This window comes from Triticum dicoccoides, chromosome 4A (assembly GCF_002162155.2).
Source record: "Triticum dicoccoides isolate Atlit2015 ecotype Zavitan chromosome 4A, WEW_v2.0, whole genome shotgun sequence".
Classification (NCBI taxonomy): Eukaryota; Viridiplantae; Streptophyta; class Magnoliopsida; order Poales; family Poaceae; genus Triticum; species Triticum dicoccoides.
In genome coordinates, this window is record NC_041386.1 from 441,434,914 (window position 1) to 441,460,968 (window position 26,055).

General features: G+C 42.8%; 1 long non-coding RNA gene across 5 annotated transcripts; it reads left to right on the forward strand.

Annotated features, from left to right (window-relative positions):
- The first annotated feature begins 3,126 nt into the window (after positions 1–3,126).
- On the forward strand, positions 3,127–8,486 carry LOC119286067. Of its 5 annotated transcripts, none has more exons than XR_005140240.1 (8): positions 3,127–3,860; positions 3,965–4,039; positions 5,703–5,772; positions 6,294–6,358; positions 6,688–6,778; positions 6,996–7,654; positions 7,913–8,012; positions 8,140–8,486. It is a non-coding gene; the product is annotated as an uncharacterized LOC119286067 (long non-coding RNA). The 5 variants fall into 5 exon arrangements; XR_005140241.1 differs by having other exon boundaries at positions 6,996–7,293; positions 7,607–8,012; XR_005140243.1 differs by having other exon boundaries at positions 6,996–7,048; positions 7,194–8,012.
- The last annotated feature ends 17,569 nt before the right edge of the window (positions 8,487–26,055 follow it).

The window sequence follows — 26,055 nt, forward strand, 5'->3', positions numbered from 1 at the left end:
GCAGCCCTCACGATATAGCTCAAACAAGATTAGTTTTTTTAAGTTATAAACGTTCTATTGTGCCGTGTTCAAGTGGATGAAGTAGATTGTGAGTGGGGTGATGAATTGTGATGTTGTTTTTTTTTTCGTTGCAACGCACGGGCATGTTTCCTAGTACAAGAAAAATTGGCATGCACAGAATCAAGCTGCCAATACAACACGTCCTCCGTATCACCTGGGCCCATGCACCGTTCACACACCTCGATTCATCACAGGAGCTTATTTTTGGGGAGCTTAGTAACTCTATAGATACATAATCACTAAATCTGTGTAGACAATAATGAAAAATGGCGACCACGTGCATTGCTTATCCTGACATGTTAACATTTTATTTGCGGGCCTAGCATGTCAATGTTAGTTTAGTGGTTAGAGACCAACAGAACTATACATACATTGGTCAACGATGAATAGTTTGAATGGTCAAAGATAAGATTTCACAGTTTTAAATATATGGATGGGATATCTTTGACAACCACAACGATGTGGACATGTATCAGATGTATGATTAGAAGTGTTTCCCTTAAAATATTTTTTATATTTTATGAACGGATGGAGTAACTTCTGAGAAGAGGAACGGGAGTTTAGAGAAGGGAATTGTACAGAGATTACACAGGATAAATGTCATTTTTTTATTCCTTGCTTTTGTATCCGATGGAAATTATATGTTGGGATTTGAGGAGAAAATGAAAAAAGTTTCTACCCTTGTTTTCTTCGGGGAAATAATAACATCTTTTTTGCAAAAATGAGAACATAAGTTATGATAAACAATCTGAATGTTGTATGTAAAATAATTCCCTTTCAACTCCCACTCTCTTCCCTGTTGCTAAAATAATGGGAGTTTATGTCAAAATAAAATAATTCCTTTTTAAAATCACATTTCTTTTAACCAAATAGATTATTTATATTTGATAACTCTAATTTTATTTCCACTTTTTAACTCGCTTCTACAAAACGAGCTGCGAAGGCCCGAGCCATGGGTGCGGCTATGTGCCGCTTACTACGAGGCACACCACTGCCTCGCCTATAGAGCGCGGCGGTAGGCCAACTCTGTAGGTTGTGGCTCGTCACGCGACGTCACGTGGACGTCAGTTGAATATTTTTTATTTTTTACTGTTATTTATATTTTATATGTATATTGTCAGTGCCAAGATAGTTTTCTTTTATGTGTGTGGCTAGGCTGCGAGAGAGATATTGGTCAAATCTGTACTCCAAGCGACACCTACTTACACCATGAGTTGTTTTCATCTCACAAAAAAAAATGTGCCGAAACCTGTCTTCGATCTCGTCGAAATTCTAGTGGGGTGCAACCAATAGTGATAAAAAGGTGCATTGGATCTCATGGGAGAAGATGTGTGCTGCTAAACGAGATGGTGGTCTTGGCTTTCGCGATCTGGAGGCCTTTAATCAAGCCCTCCTAGTGAAACAAGCATGGAGAATACTGCAGTTTCCACAATCTCTGTGTGCGCGTGTACCCAAGGCAAGATATTTCCCTGAGAACTCAATCATATCTGTGACATGTCCCTCAGGGGGCTCATTCACCTTTCGGAGTATAATCCATGGCCGAGACTTGTTGTGTGAGGGTCTGATTTGGAGAGTAGGGGGCGGCTCCAAGATTAATATTCACCACGCCAACTGGATACCTAGGAGCGGCAGCATGCAGCCTTTGGGTGCGATGTACATACAGGGAGTGACGAGGGTGGCGGACCTATTATCACCAAATGGTACTGCGTGGAACCAGAACCATCTGGACGAGATGTTCTCTCCCGAAGATGCAGCAGATATCAAACAAATTACGATTGGAGGCCCATGCACGGAGGACTTTTTAGCATGGAATTATACTAAAAATGGTGTGTTCACTGTGCGCTCGGCGTACCACCTCAGGATGGCTGTGAACAGACTGCGATCTGGACGGCCGGAGTCGTCTAGTTCGGTCAATATGCACAAGGGATTCTTGGGGCTGTGGGATACAAGTGCGCCAACCAAGGCCAAGATACATATGTGGAGAGTCATCCGCAATGGCTTGGCTGTAGGGTCAGAGCTCCATCGAAGGCGATTCAAACCTGGTGTATTCTGCGTCGTTTGTGGACGTGAGGAGACGATCATGCACCGATTTTGGTCGTGTCAACATTCAGTCCAATTTTGGGACCAGCTGCGCTCGGAAAAGGGAGTCATGGTGGCTGCTCCACCGATCTTCACCAGCTCCCAGAGCGAGCTAGCCAACTGGTTGCTTGGTTGGTTTGCCGCTGCTAATGACGACGAGAAGGAGATAATGACCCACGCATTATATGGCCTTTGGTTGGCCCGCAACGACACAAAGAATGGGAAACGTATTGATGCTCCACATGAAATTGTAGAACGAGTCTGTTTGTTTGTGGAGGAATGAAGGGAAGTCCATGTGAAGCCAGACAGTCAGACCAAACCTGCTATTATTCAAAGATGGCATGCGCCGGATGCCGGGTGGGTCAAAGCAAACGCTGATGGTGCAACATCACGGCATGGTGGAAAGGGAGGAGGCGGTGTTGTGCTCCGGGATAACAACGGAGGATTCCTCGCTAGTGCATGTCACTTTTTCCCCACGGCTGCTGACCCGGTAGTAGCAGAGATTATGGCATGCAAACGTGCTCTGTTGGTTGCGACAGAAATTAATGTTCAGAGGGTACACGTCGAGCTGGACAGCCAGGCTCTCGTACAAACTATCAACAACCCAGAGAAGAACATGTCTGCTTCAGGGCCTTGGCTAGAGAAGATCAAGACCATGCTACGTAGTTTTGTTGATTTTAGAGTCTCGTGGGTTAGACGTTCCGCAAATGTTGCCACGCATAAATTAGCTAAGTTAGGGGTAGGAGAAGAACTATGTAAGATTTGGTTTGGATCGCCGCCAGAATGCATTCTGGATGTGATTGCGGACGAGATTCCGAACTTCGTTTAAGAAAATAAAGCGGCGACATTTACCTAAAAAAACAAACAATAAGGTGCGCACGCTGGGCGCCTTCTCGCTGGATCCACGTGGGCGCAAAGGATTTGCTAGGGCCATCACATCGTAACAAAGCAGAGAAACCCTTTAAAAAACAAAGCGAGAGAAAGGGAGAGGAAAACATGTTCGCTCTCCTCGCAGTCTCCTCCATCTCCTCGTACTTCCTCCGTAGCTCGCTCCGCGCCGCCGCCCATCTCTACCTCCTCTCTCACGTCCTTCCTGCCGCCATGCCCCTAGCGCATCGCCATCTCCCCGATCTCTCGTTGTCCCTCCAGGGGAGCTGTTGGGCGGGATCTGGATGAGGAAAAGAAGACCCCGGCGAAGTCAGAGCGTCCTGCGGTGGCTTGATCGGTGTGGCCGACGGCCAATTCGGGTGTGCTACGGGGAGGCCGCCATCTCTCCTCATATCCTCCTAGGATCCCGATCTGGAGCGGGGGGACAGACGCGGCCACAGGCCGCCGTCGGGGACGCCTCAGCATCATCGTCGACCGAATTAGGGGAGCAGTAGGATCTTTGCCCACCCCTGAGCAGGACTCGGCCCGCCCAACAGCCCCTCCACGCCGGCTGTCCGCCCCCCTGTTGCCGCCGCCTCACTCCGGATCTTCCCCTCGCGATGCCACTTCGAGACCCGCTCGTCCGACGACGAGGGGGACGACGAGGAGCACTGTGAGGACAAGGACGAGGACGGGAGCAGGGACGAGTGGGTGGAGGACGACGAGGAGACACCCGCCGTGAAGCCACCCAGCGGGAAGACGGAGGAGGAGAAGTTGGAGGAGGCGTGATGAGTCCGCTCGTGGCCGACGAGAAGTCCTTCAAGCCCTACGAGCCTGTCTTCGCCATTGTCCAGGTCCAGCCCCCTTCCGGCCTGAATCTTCTTCCATTTTGCTATCCGGTCTAATTCTGGGCGTGGATCTGGTTGTTTACCTGGGTGCGCCTTGCTTGTTCCTGCAGATTGGTTTGCATCAGTTCAAGGTGAGCAAATGCGACTCCATGGAGAGGCTCAAGTTCTGCGATGTGAATGACAAGGTAATGTGGCACTTGAAGTGCAATTATTTCGATTGACTATAGTTTTGATTTTGTCTTAGTTACCTCAGTCCAAGCTGCAACTTATGAGTAACACTAACAGGCTAGCCATTTTGATCACAAGCTCGAGTGCTAGCATGCTCGCCTTCTGTTCATTTGGTGATGAAATATATCATTATGGTCATACCTGAAATTCTGAGCTGCTAATAGAATGTTGTGCAATTCATGACTGATTTTGGAATTATGTGCTCATTGTTATCTCAAGATAACCGTACTTTGGTCCGGTCGACTTTGTCCCACATATGTTGGGAACTGGAAACTTAGGAGTACTGGTTCAAATTAGTCCTTCAATCAAATATGATAACTTTATAATCATTTTTTCACATGAAAGCTGCTTAAGCTGCTCGTGAACGTTCTGTTGCTCGGTGGCACAACAGAGTGTCAGTGAGAATCACATTGTTTCAAGGTTCGTGCTTGTTTGGTTTGCTGCTCACTGGCCCTTCTGCGGGTATGCTAGCTCCTCCTCTTATCTTATTTCATACTGATGCAAAAGGAAAGGTGCAAACCTGGAGATTAACCAATCAAAAATAGTTGTTAATTTTGTCTACTCTGGTGCAATTCTTTTGGGATGGACTTATAGATTGAAGTGTACCCTCCTGAAAGCCACACAAATGCAAGGAACCGAATTCAATAAGACTGCATATCCCAACTCCTTTATCTTGTATGTTTCTCGGTCAATTTGATTTTCTATTTATTTGCGTTGAATTTTGGAGACAAACCTTGGAATCGAAAGGGTTTAGGCTTAGTAGAACTAAAACCGAGTACATGATGTGCGGTTTCAGTACTACTAGATGTGAGGAGGAGGTTAGCCTTGATGGCCAGGTGGTACCTCAGAAGGACACCTTTCGGTATTTGGGGTCAATGCTGCAGGAGGATGGGGGTATTGATGAAGATGTGAACCATCGAATCAAAGCCGGATGGATGAAGTGGCGCCAAGCTTCTGGCATTCTCTGTGACAAGAGAGTGCCACAAAAGTTAAAAGGCAAGTTCTACAGGACGGCGGTCCGACCCGCAATGTTGTATGGCGCTGAGTGTTGGCCGACTAAAAGGCGACATGTCCAACAGTTAGGTGTGGCGGAGATGCGTATGTTGAGATGGATGTGTGGCCACACGAGGAAGGATCGAGTCCGGAATGATGATATACGAGATAGAGTTGGGGTAGCACCAATTGAAGAGAAGCTTGTCCAACATCGTCTGAGATGGTTTGGGCATATTCAGCGCAGGCCTCCAGAAGCTTCGGTGCATAGTGGACGGCTAAAGCGTGCGGAGAATGTCAAGAGAGGGCGGGGTAGACCGAATTTGACATGGGAGGAGTCCGTTAAGAGAGACCTGAAGGATTGGAGTATCACCAAAGAGCTAGCTATGGACAGGGGTGCGTGGAAGCTTGCTATCCATGTGCCAGAGCCATGAGTTGGTTGCGAGATCTTATGGGTTTCACCTCTAGCCTACCCCAACTTGTTTGGGACTAAAGGCTTTGTTGTTGTTGTTGTTGTTGTTGTTGTTGCGTTGAATTTTGGTAAGGGTAACCCCATTATTTAAGCATCTTCTTTAACAGAAGAGCAATATTTGCGGTATTTTCTGAGTGTGCTTTATTAATGTCTTTCAGGCAATCTATGAGGGCAGCATACTTGTTGATTGCCATCTGCAACTTTTTCCTTGAGCAAACTGTAACCAAAGTAAGTCTCTCTCCCCCTCTCCGAAGCAAGCTGCAATAAAATGGATGAATGATAGTCATTATTGTATCCAGAGTTGTATCGACATCTTCTATTCTTGAAGGTCTGAATCTTTTTACATTGTGTGAAGATGAAAATGATTGTTGACATGTTTAGTAGCCTAAGATCTTTCTCAATGTTACATGTGGTTGAGCTGCTCTTCTAAAACACAACTACTGAGGTGCTTATCTTTTAGTTTCAATTTGGTTAATATGGTCTGAAGCTATCATAACTGTACTATTGTAAGATGCATATAAATCGCCGGAGTTAATGTATCTACGAGTGTTTTCAGCTTCATAATATTTAAAAAAAATCTTCATTAATAGTGAATAACAATGTCCTAAATAATCCGGATAAAAGACAGATGGGATGAATACATGTTGTGCTCATTTAATTTGGTGTATAACATCCCAACCCATTTAATTTGCATTGCTGGTTGTGTTGTGCTTGCCTCTATTTGAGGTGACTTTTCTATTTTGTTGCAGGTGCTGCTCCATCCATCGGTGCAGCTACAACACGAGCCCCTCTTTAGATAGATGGATGGAATTATGTAAGCATTTTATACTGATGCTTGTCCGGATTTTTAGATCATGACAAGAGTTTATAAAGGGTCAAAACCTATTATATGCCTTTTCTTTGGTTTAAACATAAAGCTAAGTTGGTTCCCCTGTTTAGAATTTGGATAGAAGTCAATGCTGAAATATTTTCTATTTATTGCTTCCATATAATGTTCAAGACAGTTCTATAGCGATGTTTGATCTAGCTTATTAGTAAAAAACGCTCACAGTTATTTGTTCTTCCTTTGCTAGCTGGCCACATTTATTTGGCTGGGTTGGTTCAAGACAGGGTGGTTCGCTCACTTTCTTTTGCTTTTCACAGGTCCTTATGGTTGTCATTGCTGTAATTTTATTGAGTAGATGATCCTTTACATTACTGGGTTGGAAAGTCGGTGTTCAATTTGTCATTACCTGTAAGTCATTTTATATACTATCGACTCTTCTTAATTCGAGTGTAAATTTTGTTCCATAATTTACTATAACAAAAAGTCGGTGTTCAATTTGTCATTACCTGTAAGTCATTTTATATACTATCGACTCTTCTTAATTCGAGTGTAAATTTTGTTCCATAATTTACTATAACAAAAGAGAGGCTTTATATGTTAAGGAGTCATCAACTTTTACCTGCAGATACTGCGAAGTCTTTGCATGAGGGTTCTTTTGTCAGAATGTTCTTTCTACAGGTGAGTTTGTCATGTTTGAACAGGTTTTGACAGATCCCCTCCAATGATTTTATTTGTCCATGGCAACTTCAAGTTTGGCAGCAAGCTATTCATCTAGCCAATATTCCTTTTTTTGTCTCTGTCCAATGATACAAATTTTAAATAGTTGCAGCTAGCATTGTAATGCTTCAGGTGTTCTCTTTTGATGACTTAGCTTTTAAACTGCTCACTGCTTGGTCCATATTCATGCTCGGTTACAATGGAAGGTAATTTACAAGAAATGGTAGCACTTATTTTTGTGTTAGGAAATTATATCATAAGAAAATCTGTGGTCAGCCTAGATTGCATTAAGATATATGTTTTTAAAAGACTGCTCTCTACTTATTTCCTACCAGGAATTCCATCCATTTCGTTCCTATTGAAACTTGGCTATCAACCACCAAAAACTACTTTTATTCGCTGAGTACGTTGATTATTGTAGTGCAGTGTTTCATATGCTGTCAGTAGCTTTTCCCTAAGCTCTTTCTCGCTATTTAGTTATTCCTTGAATCAAGTGGATATTTATTTCGGCTATTGCAGGTTTTGTTATCCTTATGATTCTGTACCCACTCTGTTAAGGAATATAAGGTTCATAAGTTATGTCCCAATCAAATTTCCGTAACTTTAAGCAAGTATATGGATAGAAATTTACCAGACAATGGCGTCCTTCACACTACAAGATAGGAGAGCATCTCTTTGTTTAGCAAATCGTGCCAATAATGATCTCAAGTTTGAAAACATATGAGATAAAGTGCACATCTCTTTTTATTTTGTCATGGCCACCTTGATCATTGTAGTTCAGGTTAGTGCTCTTGTGGTACAAGGCTTACAAGAATATATGTGCAGACAATTACCAGAGTTTTTGGGTGGGTTGTGCACATGCTCAAACCAGGAAGGATGCCGGAAGTCCAAGAAAGGCCTTTTGATCGACCCTTAAATTATGAAGGTTTTTTTTTTTCTGAATCTGCCGTTGCTCTCTTACTGTATTATATTCCCTAGAGCATCTCTAGCAGACCCCTTATATTGTCGACCCTTACTGCGCGTTTACAGTTCACGGAAAACGTGTTTTGCAGGCTCGCGCGGGCAGCGGCCGTACAGACCGTAGCGGAATTGTAAAACAAAATATTCCAGAGGTCCCTTTGTTCAGCCAAACTCTAAAAGGTGTTCTTTTATTTGGTTCCTTAGTCCTGGCCTGACGAGGTCCGTTTCTTTAGCCAAACTGCAGCACTTAATGTTAGCTTGTCTTCGCTTTTGGATCAACTGTAATGCATCGTATCACTCATTTATGCTCCATGGGTGAGTCGTACATATCCTCATTAGATGTATCATTGCATATGATGGTTCTGAACTCAAATAATATTGTATCTCTATGTTTAATCGATATGATACTAATAGATCATAATATCATAGCATATGCCCATATTGATGTACATGAGTGAGATTCAGGATCAAACATGTCAGCTGAATGTGCCGAGACAAGATAAATGCGCACAGGCCCGCTCAGGTGGCGCCACAGCCTCTAGTATTCAGTTACACTGCAACAGAACTTCGACAGAGGCACAGTGGCCACGGACGGACAGTGGTTTTCTGAGCTGCCGCATCGATGTTCACCACTTGCTCAGCCTGACTTCCTGTAGTGTCTCTTCTTATTTTCTTTATTTGCAATTTCTTTTTTGCGCGTGACTTCCAGTAGAAACTTTTGTTCTTTATTTATCTGTTCATTCAGTATTGGTTGATGCATTCTTGGGCGGTCTAACTTAGAGCAACTCTAGCAGACCCCGTAAAACGCCCGACCCGTAAAAATTCCAGCGAGTATGCGAGCTCAGCCTATTTTTCCGGCCAGAACAGAGCCTGCATACTCGCCCGATCCGTAAATTTTTTTGCCGCAGCCCACAAACCGCACGTCCCGAGCAGTATAACTGCGGTTCCGCGACACTTTTGTGGGTCCAAACCCTATCCCCGCCGCTGCGAGCTACCCGATTCCCCTTTTCCCTCTCCACATTTCTTGCCGCCGGTGACCACCCGCCCCGCCTCCAACCGCCATGTGGGGCCGAATGTGGAGTTCCGGACATGGCTTCGGCAGCAGATCCGACCGTGAGAGGGATCCGGAGCGCGAGCAACGCGTCCGGTCGGACGGCGCGAGGAAGCGTGGCGCCCGGAAGTGGACCAACCACGGGATGTCGCCCCCGGCGAGCTTCAACCGGTGCGTGACAGAGGAGTACGACCGCCGGCGCGCGTCCTTCTCCTCCGCGAGGTCTTCCTACGCCGGATCCTCCTCGTCCTCCAGCGCGGGCTTTCTCCCCGTGAAGAGGGAGTGGTCGGACGACGAGGAGGCGGAGGAGCCGGCGCCGTTCGCCTTCGTCCCGGTGAAGGAGCTCGAGGAGCCCGCTCCTCGGCCGCCGCGGAGTCATCCGGCCCGAGGACTACGTCGCGGACTTTGACGTCGTTGCTGCTGCCATCGCCGAGCGGAGCGTGCGCGAGGAGGCGGAGAGCCGGCGCCACGCCGAGGAGCTCGAAGCCCTCGAGTGGCGGCAGGCGGTTGCCGACAACGTCGCCACCAACGAGAAAGTTGAGGAGTGGCGCCGCATCCGCGCGGAGCAGGCGGCGAAGTACGTCGATCTGTGCAGCTCCGACGAGGAGGATTGAGCGTTGCTCGGCCTCCACGGCGTCGTCCATTTTGCCGCGACCTCGCCGCCGTCAGATTCAACCCCCTCTACTACTAGTTAACGTAGCATTTAGTATGATCTATGCTTAATTTATTGATCATGTAGTATGTATGAACTCTCACTATGTGATGTGATGAACTATGTTTGTGCAAATTTTTCTCGTGAACGTGTTTTTTTTTTCAAATTATGCAGGTTTAGATACGGTATCTGATCGTCCGAATATGTTTTCGACCCGCAAATGCGATCTTCGTGAAACCGCAAACGCATTTTGCGGTTTGAATTTTTGCGAGGTTTGCTAGAGTTGCTCTTAGTAATTATGTAGGGAGACCACGTGGAATATTCATATGCATGCAGCTAGAGCTACAAAGTTACTAATTGGATACAGTTTGTCAAAAAAAGATAGGATACAGTTAAGCACTGCCTGACGCTGCACGAGCAGTGTGCGTGTATGCGCGAGATATATATGACGGGAGAATATCACATGATATCACCCCTTAGGTGATACCATGATATCATTTAAAAAAATTCAATTTTAAATGTTTCAAATGAAAAAAAATTGTGGATGTTCACATCACATGAATGTACGATCCCTAAAAATTTCAAGCCCAAATTCCAAAATATACATTGAGAAACAAAAAAAAAACAAATTGAGCATGAATAGTATAAAAATGACAAAAGTCAAAACACCACTATTCACATCTGGATTTTTCTTTTTTGTTTCTCAATGTGTATTTAGAATTTGGACCTCAAATTTTTTTTCCAAAACTTTTTAAGACATTTAAAATTTAATTTTTTTTGAATGGTATCATGGGAGCACTTGGGAGGTGGTATCATCTGATACTCTCCCTATACATGACTACTAGTACATGTAGGGGCGGGACAGCAGAATAGTAGCAGCATTACTGGCATCTACTAGAGAGTTCCGCTTCGGTAGAACCTCCCTCACTAAATATATAAAGGACTCTGCTGCAATCCTAATAGCCAGCCGCGCTAACAACTATGTCGATGCTAAAACTCAAACAGTTCCATAATTAAAGTACTAAGTATAGCTGCAGATACGGTTTTTTCAAAAGCTTCAACATTTGTGGAAAAAATGTGAACAAATTTCCTTAAAAATGCCAATATTTTTTAAAAAAATCATGAATAAATTTCTAAATTCAAAAACAAAACTTCTAAAACATAATTTTTTTGTAAAGTGAATAAAACATGGAAAACGTGTACAAAGTATGAAATTAAAAAAATGAATTTTTTAATATACGATGAACATTTTTGTCATATATGTTGAAAAATACTCCCTCTGTTCCTAGATGTAGGGTGTATCATTTTTGTGATATATGCTGAACAATATTTAAATACACACTGAACATTTTTGTGATATACGCTAAACAATATTTAAATACACATTGAACAATTTTTCATATACTTTCACCAGTATGCAGATTGAACACTTTTGTGATATACAGTATGCTGAATATTTTTAAATACACATGAACACTTTCCAAAAATACATTGAACATTTTCTTGATATACGGTGAACATTTTCTAAATGTATGATGAAAATTTTATTAATACATGGGTATACTCTTTGTATTCAGCAATGGACATCTCTGATTGTAACTACTGGCGCGTGCATGGTTTTGTACCATTGTTTGGTTTTCTTGTTTACGGGTTTTCTCTTTCTTTTTCTTTTTTCATTTTATTTTCTTTTGCAAAATTCACAAACTATTTTTAAATTGTGAACTTTATCTCAAATCCGTGAACTTTTCAAATACGCGAACATTTTCTTAAATTCATGAAATTTGTTTCAAATCCATGAATTTTATCCAAATCCTTGAACGTTTTTAAAATCTAAGAACTCTTTATAACTTTTACAAACTTTCTCTATAGTCCATGATTTTTTTTTTTCAGATTTGACAACACATTTTTTCAAAATTAATGAAATTTTTTTCAAATCCGCGAGCGGTTGGGCAGCGACAACAGGCGCCCGACAGGAGCGATGATGTCATGTAGTTGGCGAACACCTAAGCTTTTTTCTTTTCTACTTTTTATTTTGCTTCTCTTTTTCACTAATTTATTTCCTTCTTTTTGATCTTTTTATTATTCTTCTTGAGACCTGTTCAAACTTTTGAAAATATTGTTTGGATACCAAAATACAAGTTTTAAGTCACTATTCTAAATTATGATTCTAAAATATTTTCCTTTCAAAAGCATCTACCGTTTTCAATTTTATCCCTTTGCATTTATTAGTTATGCTAAAAACAATAGTTTTAAATACTTATTTAAATTATGGTTTTAAATATTGTTTCCTTCAAATCTGACATGAATTCCTACCATGGGCATGCCCATATACTGGCAAAACATGGGATCATTTCAGAAATGTCCAAAAAGAACATGTTCAATGTTAGGTGATCGGGTAAGCCAGAAGCCTCCGTTTGAGAGCATGTTGTTTCTCGACATCCATCAGATGAACCCAATTTTTATCATTGGCTTGTATAACCAATTCAAGGCACCATGCCAAGTTGTTTTGGTTTTCTACAAATTTGTATTTTCTGGAGTTTTTTTGGTCAGAAAAGACTGATAAATGTACGGACGTGTCGCAACTTCCATACGGTTTTGAAACCTGGCATGGGTGCCTACCATGGGCATGCCCACCTGCTTGCAAAAGTTGAGGTCATTTCAAAGATATCCAAAAATGGACCATGTTGAAGGAAGTGTGTTCGGGTAGGCCAGAAGACTCCGTCTGAGAGCACGTTGTTTCTCGACATCCTTGAAATGACATAATTTTTTATGGCCTTGTATGACCAATTCAAGGCATCTAAGTTGTTTTGGTTTTCGACAAATTTTGGATTTTCTTGAGTTCTCTATGTGAAAAAAGCCTGATAGATGGCCGGACGCGACGCTACTTGCACAGGGTGTCTAAATTCGTTCACACTTGGCATGAATGCCTATCATGGGATGCCCAGTTGGCGTAAAAAATTGGTGATCATTTTAAGGATGTCCAAAAAACACCATGTTCAACGTAGGGTGTCCTTATAGGTCAGAAGGCTCCGTTTGAGAGCACGTTTTTTCGGCATCCATTGAACGAACTCAATTTATTTTCCATGAGCTTATATGACCATTTCAAGGCATCTCGTCAAGTTTTTTGAGTTTTCGACAATTCTTGCATTTTTGGGGGTTTCTCGGTGAAAATTATTGATAAATGGCCAGACGTGACGCAACTTGCATACAGTGTTGGAATTCATTCAAACCTGTCATTGATGCCTACCATGGGCATGCCCACCTTATGGAAAACTTTGGGGTCATTTCATGCATGTTCAATGAATGGTGTTCGGGTAGGCTAGAAGGGTCCGTTTTGAGAGCATGTTTTTTCCATCCATGCAATGATCCCAAATACTTTCCATGAGATTATATGACCAATTCAATGCACCATGCCAATTTCTTGGAGTTTCCGACAACTTGTGCATTTTCTAGTGTTTTTCGGTCAAGAAAGGACGATAAATGGCGGGCGTGTCACAACTTGCATATGGTGCCAGAAATCATTCAAATCTGGCATGGATGCCTAATGCGGACAAGTCCACTTGCTTGTAAAAGTTGGAGACATTTAAAAAATGTTCAAAGTAGGCCAGAAGGCTCTGTCGGAGAGCACGTTGTTCCTTGGCAGCTTTGAAATGGCCCCAATCTTTTCCACAGACTTGTATAACCCACTAAAGGTACCATACAAAAAATTGGTTTTCAACAAATCTTGCATTTTTTGGAGTTTTCTCGGTCAAAAAAGGCCGAAAAATATCAGGACATGTCTTAACTTGCACACGGTGTCAGGAATCATCCAAACTTGACATGTATGCCTACCATGGGTATTCCCACCTATTTGCAAAAGTTGGGGTCAAATATGTCCAAAAATTGACCATGTTGAACGGAGTGTATTCGGATAGGCCAGAAGGCTTCGTCCAAGAGCTCGTTGTGTCTCAACGTCCTTGAAATTGCCCTAATTTTTATGGCCTTGTATGACCAATTCAAGACACCATTCCAAGTTATTTGGGGTTTTGACAAGTTTTGCATTTTTTTAAGTTTTTTTGGAGGAAAAAACTAATAAATAGTCGGACGTGTCACTGCTGAAATTTTGTCTATTTTAGGCCAGTCCAATATCTATTTTGAGAATTCCTAATAAATCTTAGAAGCCCATTTATCCCATTCATGCAAGGTAAGAGTGAAGGAAATATGCCCTAGAGGCAATAATAAAGTTGTTATTTTATATTTCCTTATTCATGATAAAGGTTTATTATTCGTGCTAGAATTGTATTGATCGAAAACCTTAATACATGTGTGAATACATAAACAAACACCGTGTCCCTAGTAAGCCTCTACTAGACTAGCTCGTTGATCAAAGATGGTTAAGGTTTCCTATCCATTGACATGAGTTGTCATTTGATAACGGGATCACATCATTAGGAGAGTGATGTGATGGACAAGACCCATCTGTTAGCTTAGCATAATGATCCTTCAGTTTTATTTCTATTGCTTTCTTCATGTCAAATACATATTCCTTCGACTATGAGATTATGCAACTCCCGGATACCAGAGGAATGCCTTGTGTGCTATCAAATGTCACAACATAACTGGGTGATTATAAAGATGCTCTACAGGTATCTCCGAAGGTGTTTGTTCAGTTGGCATAGATCGAGATTAGGATTTGTCGCTCCGAGTATCGGAGAGGTATCTCTGGGCCCTCTCGGTAATACACATCATAAGCTTGCAAGCAAACGACTAACGAGTTGGTCATGAGGTGATGTATTACGGAACAAGTAAAGAGACTTGTCGGTACTGAGATTGAACTAGGTATGAAGATGCCGACGATCGAATCTCGGGCAAGTAACATACCGATAGACAAAGGAATAACGTATGTTGTCATAACGGTTCGACCGATAAAGATCTTCGTAGAATATGTTGGAGACAATATGGGCATCTAGGTTCCGCTATTGGTTATTGACCAGAGAGATGCCTCAGTCATGTCTACATAGTTCTCGAACCCGTAGGGTCCGCAGACTTAACGTTCGATGACGATATTATATGAGTTACGTGATTTGGTGACCGAATGTTGTTCGGAGTCCCGGATGAGATCACGGGCATGACGAGGAGTCTCGAAATGGTCGAGAGGTAAAGATTGATATATAGGACGATAGTATTCGGGCACCAGAAGTGTTCCGAGAGGTATCGGGTACATATCGGGTCATTGGAAGGGGTTCCGGGCACCCCCGGCAAAAGATATGGGCCTTATGGGCCAAGAGGGTAAATGCACCAGCCACAAGGAGCTAGTGCGCCCCCATATGGGCCGGCCTAAAGAGGTGAAGGAAAGGGGAGAAGGGAAAGGTAAGTGTGGATTAGGATTCCCACTTCCTTCCTTCTCCCAGCTCTTTCCTTCCCCCTCCGATAAACATGGCAGGGGGCGCGGCCAAGGGCAGGAGCCCAAGTAGGATTCACACCTACTTGGGGCGCCCCTTGGCCTCTCCCCTCTCCCTCCCACCTATATATATGAGGAGGGGGCACCTAGCACACCCTAGAACATTGTCTTAGCCGTGTGGGGCACCCCCGTCCACCGTTTACTCCCTTGGTCATATTTTCGTAGTGCTTAGGCGAAGCCCTAAAGAGATCACATCACCATCCCCGTCACCATGCTATCGTGCTGCCGGAACTCATCTACTACCACGATGTCTTGCTAGATCAAGAAGGCGAGGGACATCACCGAGTTGAACATGTGTGGAACGCGGAAGTGCCGTGCGTTCGGTACTTTATCGGTTGAAGGGCGAAGAAGTTCGACGACATCAACCGCGTTGTAAAACGCTTCCGCTTACGGTCTACGAGAGTACGTAGACACACTCTGTACATTAGTATTACCAGAATAGAAGATATTAAGGAGGCAGGAAAACCAAACAAAATAGCTTTGGTCTATATACAGAACTTATTCTGGTGAACCCGTGTAAAATATTAGTTGTATTTTACTGCAAAGTACATAATAAAACCAGGTTCCAAACATATGACCATGTACCATGGCTAATGTATTTTCTATTTCTTCACATTGTATTGACAGCTAAGGATAATGAGACAAAGTTTATAATACAGTAAGCATAGTATGACATCATTCATATCACAAAACAACTGAGAACAAACAAACATGCAATTGTAGCGTTGTGTGGGTAAGTCCAGCACATAACTAGATTATAGATCAAGATCAAAGGAACATCACTCCTCTCTTTTAAACCTTCTAAGGTGCAATGATACGCTAAGACTAAGACAATTTTGTATAAAATTGAAAAGAGTAATACACATTGTCTGCAAACCATGCAGTTGAATGCACAAGTTAGAGTAAGTAGTAGTTAAAATGCATGAGGATTAAGGACTTACAACAACGGCTTTGACTGGTGTAGTCATGCCCTTCGTCTTGCTGGTGTGACGGTCCTTGAAGATTTCCACAACATTTGGTCCATGTACTTTTTGGTCCTTGCGGGCTTTCCTCTGCATTTGGAACAAGTCAATATAGATCTGATAATATGGCATAGCGTAAAGAGTGAAACAGTAAGTAGTTACAAGAGCCTCGCAGTGTGCAATATAGCTACGAGATCCCGTCGTCTGTTGGAATTTCACTTTCGTACAGTTGGCCTTGTTCTTTGAACATTTCACCTACAAGAAGATAGATTTGTGAGGCACATGCGTAAATAGGAGTTCAACATGTGATCTGATCACATATATATAACGTACTTGATACTTTGGATCGGACCAGTGTTTAGCAAGGCCTCTCTAGTCTTCATCCGATATATTTTCCACTAGAGATGTTTGGGCAAGTTCACTGTTAGCCTTGCCTTCAAAGTGAGCTTTCCTCAAGTTATACCGATACTGTCGCAGAGCAGAGTTGAAAACATGGGCGCATGCTTGTCTCGTTGCATCATCTTGGCTACCCAACTTGAAACTCATATGTTGAAAATTATGGGCGTCTCATTACCAGCAACCTAGAAAGTATGGGACAAAGCAAGGCGATATTACTAATTTCCATACGTAACCATACTTACAGATAAATGGTCGAGGAAGGTGTTAAACTGAGTTTTGTCTTTGTCATTCATGTACTGATTACATGTTGGGGGATAAGTGCATGACACCTAACGACAACAGTTGCCTCTAATACTAAATTGGTTGACTCTGTAGCATCACGTGGCCTTTTTAAACCTGCCTCGAAACAGATCTCCATTCTTCCTCCTCTAGATTTAGTTAACTGATCGAGCATATGTTTCCTCTTGCGTCTAGGTGCTAGTTCAACAACGAACATGGGAAGTGTTAGTGTACATCAAACTGTGAGACTACATATAAAGAAGCATGCAACTGTAACTTGACTCGAGCAACTACCTTCTTGTTGTTGAAGCTCACAAGGTTCATACGATCTTGCTACATTTTCTTGTGTCAAGAGTGCTTCAGAAGTAGTGTCAGGTGACAAGGGAGCTTGGGAACTCGCCGCTAGCAGAGTTGCTGAATGAGTAACTCATGCAGATGTTGGTACTATGGAGGAAGGTGCCGCAACAATTAGGTCTGTCATTGCTTGTTTGCTGGCAGCTATTCGTTTGTGTTTGGATTGTTTTGCAGCTGGTGTAGCAAGGGATACCGTGTTTGTACAATTTTCTGGTGGACTTCGACCTTCTATTGCACCATCAGTACCAGCAGAATCTGCATAATTCTTCCGCTTCCATTTTCGTATGTCCTGAGTACTAACACCATCCCCTACCATTATGTGTTCCTTCCTCTTTCTCTTTGCCATGTCAAGTCAAGCCGACAAGAAAAAGGAATAAAAATTTTGTTCTTCAAAACAAATTGATGTGTGATACAGACGAACTGAACTTTGATGTTAGACAACCGCATGATAGGAGGATGTAATATGTACGAAAAACAGGACAACCTATGATGTGTAAACTAAGCAGAATGCATTTCAATAAATTAGAAGCAATGCAATGGAAGGTAGACACCATATGAAAGATGCTACAAATATCGCTCTGCCAAGTTAACATTATCTCATCATAATTTGCATTTAAACAAATGAAGCAATACAAGAAATAAATCATATGCAAAATGCAAACAACATCACACTACCAAGTTAAAGGTCTCTCGTCATTAGTGCCATTGCATATTCACAGCCATGATATGTAAACTAAGCAGAAGCCATTTCAAAAAATTAGAAGCAATGAAAGCTAGACACAAGATGCAACAAATATCACTCTACCAAGTTAAAACTATCTCGTCATTAGTGCCATTTCAACAAATTAGTAGTAAAAGCTAGAAAATAATCCAAGATGTAACCTATATTAGACTCCCAAGTTAAACGTGTCTTATGATAAGTGATTGTTGTAGGTTACACAATAGTAGTACTTTGATGCAAGAACATGGTGTGATAAACAGATATTGTATGTTCTAGAAACAGGAACACGTGTCTTATTCACAAGTATAATGTGTATAGTAAGCAGATGGAATTCAACAAAATTAGAAGAAATACAAGCTAGACATCATACATAACATGCAACCACATATAACAGTGCCATGTTAGAGGGAGCACATGTGATGGTGGACTAGGGGAGACATGCTCATCACCAACACAACTATGTTGAGTGTCTATGCATGTGTTGTCTTCCAAATCTTGTTGGGGGTGGAGTAGAATCTGTAGAGGCCCTCTGTTTCCGTTGGTTGGAAGGAGCACCTTTATCCACTACCTTGCTAATTTCCTTCTGCTTTATTGATTTTGCATTATCAAGTAAAAGCGAAAAGAAAAATCAATACAATTCACTCTATAGAACTCATTCATGCATGATATTGACAATCACTGCTTTGATGCAAGGCAAACACATGGTACGAGGATGGAATATGTACGAAAAATAGGACGGCATGGCATATTCACAACTATTTGTGTAAACTAAGCAGAAGTAATTTAACCAAATTACAAGGAATACAAGCTAGACACCGTATGCTACATGCAAGACAATATCACACTGCCAAGCTCGATAAAGCACCTGAGATGCCGGTTTCGTCGGAAGACCGCCATCAGTCCATGCCTTAATTTTTTTCCTTCCTCTTAATTTTATTGCCTTGTCAAGCGAAACCCACAAAAAACTAAATAAAAATCCACTTTTCAGAACTCATTGATGCAGGATTGCTCACGAGCACTACTTTAATGTAAGGCGACCACATGATAGGACGATTAATGTGTAAGAAAAAAGGACAACATTGCATATTCACAGCTATGATGTGTGAACTAAGCAAAAGGCATTTCAAAAAATTAGAAGCAACGAAAGCTAGACACCATATGAAATATGCAACGAATATCACTCTACCAAGTTCAAATTGTCCCGTCATAAGTGCCATTTCAACAAATTAGAAGTAGTACAAGCTAGAAAAGAATGTGAGATGTAACCTGTATCACACTCCCACGTTAAACGTGTCTTATGATAAATGATTGTTGTACGTTACGCAATAGTAGTACTTATGCCCTAGAGCCAATAATAAAGTTATTATTTATTTCCTTATATCATGATAAATGTTTATTATTCATGCTAGAATTGTATTAACCGGAAACATAATACATGTGTGAATACATAGACAAACAGAGTGTCACTAGTATGCCTCTATTTGACTAGCTCGTTGATCAAAGATGGTTATGTTTCCTAAACATAGACATGAGTTGTCATTTGATTAACGGGATCACATCATTAGGAGAATGATGTGATTGACTTGACCCATTCCGTTAGCATAGCACTTGATCGTTTAGTTTGTTGCTATTGTTTTCTTCATGACTTATACATGTTCCTATGACTATGAGATTATGCAACTCCCATTTACCGGAGGAACACTTTGTGTGCCACCAAACGTCACAACGTAACTGGGTGATTATAAAGGTGCTCTACAGGTGTCTCCAAAGGTACTTGTTGGGTTGGCGTATTTCGAGATTAGGATTTGTCACTCCGATTGTCGGAGAGGTATCTCTAGGCCCACTCGGTAATGCACATCACTATAAGCCTTGCAAGCATTGCAACTAATGAGTTAGTTGCGGGATGATGTATTACGGAACGAGTAAAGAGACTTCCGGTAACGAGATTGAACTAGGTATTGAGATACCGACGATCGAATCTCGAGCAAGTAACATACCGATGACAAAGGGAACAACGTATGTTGTTATGCGGTCTGACCGATAAAGATCTTCGTAGAATACGTGGGAGCCAATATGAGCATCCAGGTTCCTCTATTGGTTATTGACCGGAGACGTGTCTCGGTCATGTCATGTCTACATTGTTCTCAAACCCGTAGGGTCCGCATGCTTAAAGTTTCAATGACGGTTATATTATGAGTTTATGAGTTTTGATGTACCGAAGGTTGTTCGGAGTCCCGGATGTGAGAATCACCAAAACTCCATGGGTGTTAGAATCATTACTGTGTAATCTAGATTATTGACTCTAGTGCAAGTGGGAGACTAAAGGAAATATGCCCTAGAGGCAATAATAAAGTTATTATATATTTCCTTATATCATGATAAATGTTTATTATTCATGCTAGAATTGTATTAACCGGAAACATAATACTTGTGTGAATACATAGACAAACAGAGTGTCACTAGTATGCCTCTACTTGACTAGCTCGTTGATCAAAGATGGTTATGTTTCCTAGCCATAGACATGAGTTGTCATTTGATTAACGGGATCACATCATTAGGAGAATGATGTGATTGACTTGACCCATTCCGTTAGCTTAGAACTCGATCGTTTAGTATGTTGCTATTTCTTTCTTCATGACTTATACATGTTCCTATGACTATGAGATTATGCAACTCCCGTTTACCGGAGGAACACTTTGTGTGCTACCACACATCACAACGTAACTGGATGATTATAAAGGTGCTCTACAGGTGTCTCTGAAGGTACTTGTTGGCTTGGCGTATTTCGATATTAGGATTTGTCACTCCGATTGTCGGAGAGGTATCTCTGGGCCCACTCGATAATGCACATCACTTAAGCTTTGCAAGCATTGCAGCTAATGAGTTAGTTGCGGGATGATGTATTACGAAACGAGTAAAGAGACTTGCTGGTAACGAGATTGAACTAGGTATTGAGATACCGACGATCGAATCTCGGGCAAGTAACATACCGATGACAAAGGGAACAACATATGTTGTTATGCGGTCTGACCGATAAAGATCTTCGTAGAATATGTAGGAGCCAATATGGGCATCCAGGCCCCGCTATTGGTTATTGACCAGAGAGGTGTCTCGGTCATGTCTACATAGTTCTCGAACCCGTAGGGTCCGCACGCTTAACGTTCGTTGACGATATAGTACTATGTGAGTTATGTATGTTGGTGACCGAATGTTGTTCGGAGTTTTGGATGAGATCACAGATATAACGAGGAACTCCGGAATGGTCCGAAAGTAAAGACTGATATGTGGATAGTAGTGTTTGATCTCCGGAAGGGTTCCGTAATTCACCGAAAGGGGTTCCGGATGTTTCCCGAAATGTTTGGGCACGAGAACACTTTATCTGGGCCAAAGGGGAAAGCCCACGAGGCTTTTGGAAAGTGCAAAAGGAAGTTTTGCAGAGACCAGAGGCTAGACGCCAGGAACCCTGGCGTCTAGGGGGTAGATGCCGGGAACCCTGGCGTCTAGCCCTGGAGTCCGAGAAGGACTCTTGCCTTTCGGGTGAAACCGACTTTGAGGAGGCTTTTACTCCAAGTTTCGACCCCAGGGCTCAACATATAAATAGAGGGGTAGGGCTAGCACAAAAGACACATCAAGAAACACCAAGCCGTGTGCCGGCAACCCCATCTCCTCTAGTTTATCCTCCGTCCTAGTTTTCGTAGTGCTTAGGCGAAGCCCTGTGGAGATTGTTCTTCACCAACATCGTCACCACACCGTCGTGCTGCCGGAACTCATCTACTACTTTGCCCCTCTTGCTGGATCGAGAAGGCGAGGACGTCACCGAGCTGAACGTGTGCAGAACTCAGAGGTGCCGTGCTTTCGGTACTTGGATCGGTCGGATCGTGAAGACGTACGACTACATCAAGCGCATTGATATAACGCTTCCGCGAACGGTCTACGAGGGTACATAGACAACACTCTCCCCTCTCGTTGTTATGCATCACCATGATCCTGTGTGTGCGTAGGAAAATTTTGAAATTACTACGTTCCCCAACAGTGGCATCCAAGCCTAGGTTTTATGCATTGATGTTGTGCATGAGTAGAACACAAGTGAGTTGTGGGCGATATAAGTCATACTGCTTACCAGCATGTCACACTTTGGTTCAGCGGTATTGTTGGATGAAGCGGCCCGGACTGACATTACGTGTACGCTTACGCGAGACTGGTTCTACCGACGTGCTTTGCACACAGGTGGCTGGCGGGTGTCAGTTTCTCCAACTTTAGTTGAACCGAGTGTGGCTACGCCCGGTCCTTGCGAAGGTTAAAACAGCACCAACTTGACAAACTATCGTTGTGGTTTTGATGCGTAGGTAAGAACGGTTCTTGCTCAGCCCGTAGCAGCCATGTAAAACTTGCAACAACAAAGTATAGGACATCTAACTTGTTTTTGCAGGGCATGTTGTGATGTGATATGGTCAAGACATGATGCTAAATTTTATTGTATGAGATGATCATGTTTTGTAACCGAGTTATCGGCAACTGGCAGGAGCCATATGGTTGTCGCTTTATTGTATGCAATGCAATTGCGCTGTAATGCTTTACTTTATCACTAAGCGGTAGCGATAGTCGTGGAAGCATAAGATTGGCAAGACGACAACGATGCTACGATGGTGATCAAGGTGTCGTGCCAGTGACGATGGTGATCATGACGGTGCTTCGGAGATGGAGATCACAAGCACAAGATGATGATGGCCATATCATATCACTTATATTGATTGTATGTGATGTTTATCTTTTATGCATCTTATCTTGCTTTGATTGACGGTAGCATTATAAGATGATCTCTCACTAAATTTCAAGATAAAAGTGTTCTCCCTGAGTATGCACCGTTGTCAAAGTTCGTCGTGCCCAGACACCACGTGATGATCAGGTGTGATAAGCTCTACGTCCATCTACAACGGGTGCAAGCCAGTTTTTGCACACGCAGAATACTCAGGTTAAACTTGACGAGCCTAGCATATGTAGATATGGCCTCGAAACACTGAGACCGAAAGGTCGAGCGTGAATCATATAGTAGATATGATCAACATATTGATGTTCACCATTGAAAGCTACTCCATTTCATGTGATGATCGGTTATGGTTTAGTTGATTTGGATCACGTTATCACTTAGAAGATTAGAGGGATGTCTTTCTAAGTGGAGTTCTTAAGTAATATGATTAATTGAACTTTAATTTATCATGAACTTAGTCCTGGTAGTATTAGCATATCTATGTTGTAGATCAATAGCTAGCGTTTAGCTCCCCTGTTTTGTTTTTGATATGTTCCTAGAGAAAACTAAGTTGAAAGATGTTAGTAGCAATGATGCGGATTGGATCTGTGATCTGAGGTTTATCCTCATTGCTGCACAGAAGAATTATGTCCTTAATGCACCGCTAAGTGACAGACCTATTGCAGGAGCAGATGCAGACGTCATGAATGTTTGGCTAGCTCAATATGATGACTACTTGATAGTTTAGTGCACCATGCTTAATAGCTTAGAATCGGTACTTCAAAGACGTTTTGAACGTCATGGATCATATGGATGTTCCAGGAGTTGAAGTTAATATTTCAAGCAAATACCCGAGTTGAGAGATATGAAGTCTCCAACAAGTTCTATAGCTAAAAGATAGAGGAGAATAGCTCAAGTAGTGAGCATGTGTTCAGATTGTCTGGGTACTACAATCGCTTGGATCAAGTGGGAGTTAATCTTCCAGATAAAATAGTGATTGACAGAATTCTCTAGTCACCATCACCAAGTTAGTAGAACTTCGTGATGAACTATAGTATGCAAGGGATGATGAAAACGATTCCCGAGCTTTTCATGATCATGAAATCGATGAAGGTAGAAATCAAGAAAGAACATCAAGTTTTGATGATTAACAAGACCACTAGTTTCAAGAAAAGGGAAAGAAAGGGAACTTCAAGAAGAATGGCAAGCAAGTTGCTGCTCAAGTGAAGAAGCCCAAGTCTGGTCCTAAGCCTGAGACTAAGTGCTTCTACTGCAAAGGGACTGGTCACTGGAAGCGGAACTGCCCCAAGTAATTGGCGGATAAGAAAGATGGCAAAGTGAACATATGTATATTTGATATACATGATTCTTTGAACTTTTCAAATGTTTCAGACTTGTGTTTCATTAAGTAGATATACCCATATCCGCTCAAATCATCTGTGAAGGTCAGAAAATAACGATACTTGCCGTGAGCCTTAACACTCATCGGACCGCATACATCAGTATGTATTATTTCCAATAAGTCAGTTGCTCGCTCCATTGTTCCGGAGAACGGAGTCTTAGTCATCTTGCCCATGAGGCATGGTTCGCAAGCATCAACTGATTCATAATCAAGTGATTCCAAAAGCCCATCAGCATGGATTTTCTTCATGCGCTTTACACCAATATGACCTAAACGGCAGTGCCATAAATAAGTTGCACTATCATTATTAACTTTGCATCTTTTGGCTTCAATATTATGAAAATGTGTATCACTATGATCGAGATCCAACAAACCATTTTCATTGGGTGTATGACCATAGAAGGTTTTATTGATGTAAACAGAACAACAATTATTCTCTAACTTACATGAATAACCGTATTGCAATAAACATGATCCAATCATATTTATGCTCAACGCAGACACTAAATAATATTTATTTTAGGTTTAACACTAATCCCGAAAGTATAGGGAGTGTGCGATGATGATCATATCAATCTTGGAACCATTTCCAATACACATCGTCACTTCACCCTTAACTAGTCTCTGTTCATTCTGCAACTCCCATTTCGAGTTACTATTCTTAGCAACTGAATTAGTATGAAATACTGTGGGGTTGCTATAAACACTAGTCCACGCCTGCACAAGCGCGAGAAAATTAAGGTGGAGGTACTGGATCAACCATGTGCGATGCAAGTGCGCTGAAATCACCATGATCGTGGAAGTGCGAGCAAATTAAGGTGGAGGTACTGGTTCAACCATGTGCGATGCAAGTGCGCTGAAATCACCACGACTGCGCAAGCGCGAGCAAAGGGTGGAGGTACTAGCTTAACCGTGTGCGATGCAAGTGCGCTGTAAAACCACCACCCGTGCAAGCTAATGGCGGGTAAGTTTATTTGGAAATTAGGACGAACCGTGTGCGATAGACCAGCTAGCTAGAAATATAAAAAACAAACTACCCGCCTTGAGCATTGCAAAAATCGACGGATCAGCGCCACTTTTCCTTATTATCGTACAAGCATATTGTTATTGGACCGTGCGCGATCTTGGGCACTCCCGCCCCACATGAATTCCTTTACACAAATTTTAGTAGCCGCTGTACTTCAACCGTCACCCACATTCCTCCAGCACCGACCTTATAGTAAAATTACAGTAGCCGAGGCATTTGAACCGTCGCCCTCCCTCGTCCACCACCATCTCCACCCACCGTTACTAAATTTTTCAGTAGCCACGGCGTATCCTCAAACACCACCCCGTCCATAGTCCCGCACTCGCCCCTCGAACCCTAGCTCACGGACGCCGCCGGTGCCGCCGCCAACCCCTGCTGGTCTGCCCGTTCCTCCTAGCTTAGATAATAAAGTTCAGGTTACCCAACGATTCCCATACCGTCGCTGCACTCCCCTGAGTTTTTAGATGAGGCCTGCAGTGTCCCTCCCCGCTAGATCCACATCCCCTGCTCCAGAATGTCGCAGCCTAAGCTCGACCATGTATCCCAGGGAGCCCGACGAGCGTTCGGCCAAGAAGAGGTTTATCATGGCCTCTCCGGCGGACGTTGGCGAGGTGGCCACCGTTCGCCCCGACTTGTCGATCCTGGAGCAACACATCATCGTGGAAGCCGGCGAAGACGTTGACTAAGTTGCCATGCCGACGGCTTCATCTCAGCGGGCTAGCTTATTACTGTATCTCGGGAAAGCTGGCTACGATCGTCCACACCGACGGCTTCACGCGGGCCATGTCATAGGTTAAATGGTCCGTCCCTAAGCCCTCTGGTTCAACCGCCATCGATCTCTTCGACGGCCCTGCCGCTGATCTCCTCCGCCAAGCGGTCAAGGATTTGCGAGCTTTATATGCCATTGAGCCCATTTTGTCACTTCTGAAGGACACGTTCTATGGCGGTGGCTTGGGATCCTCAATTGCCAAGTC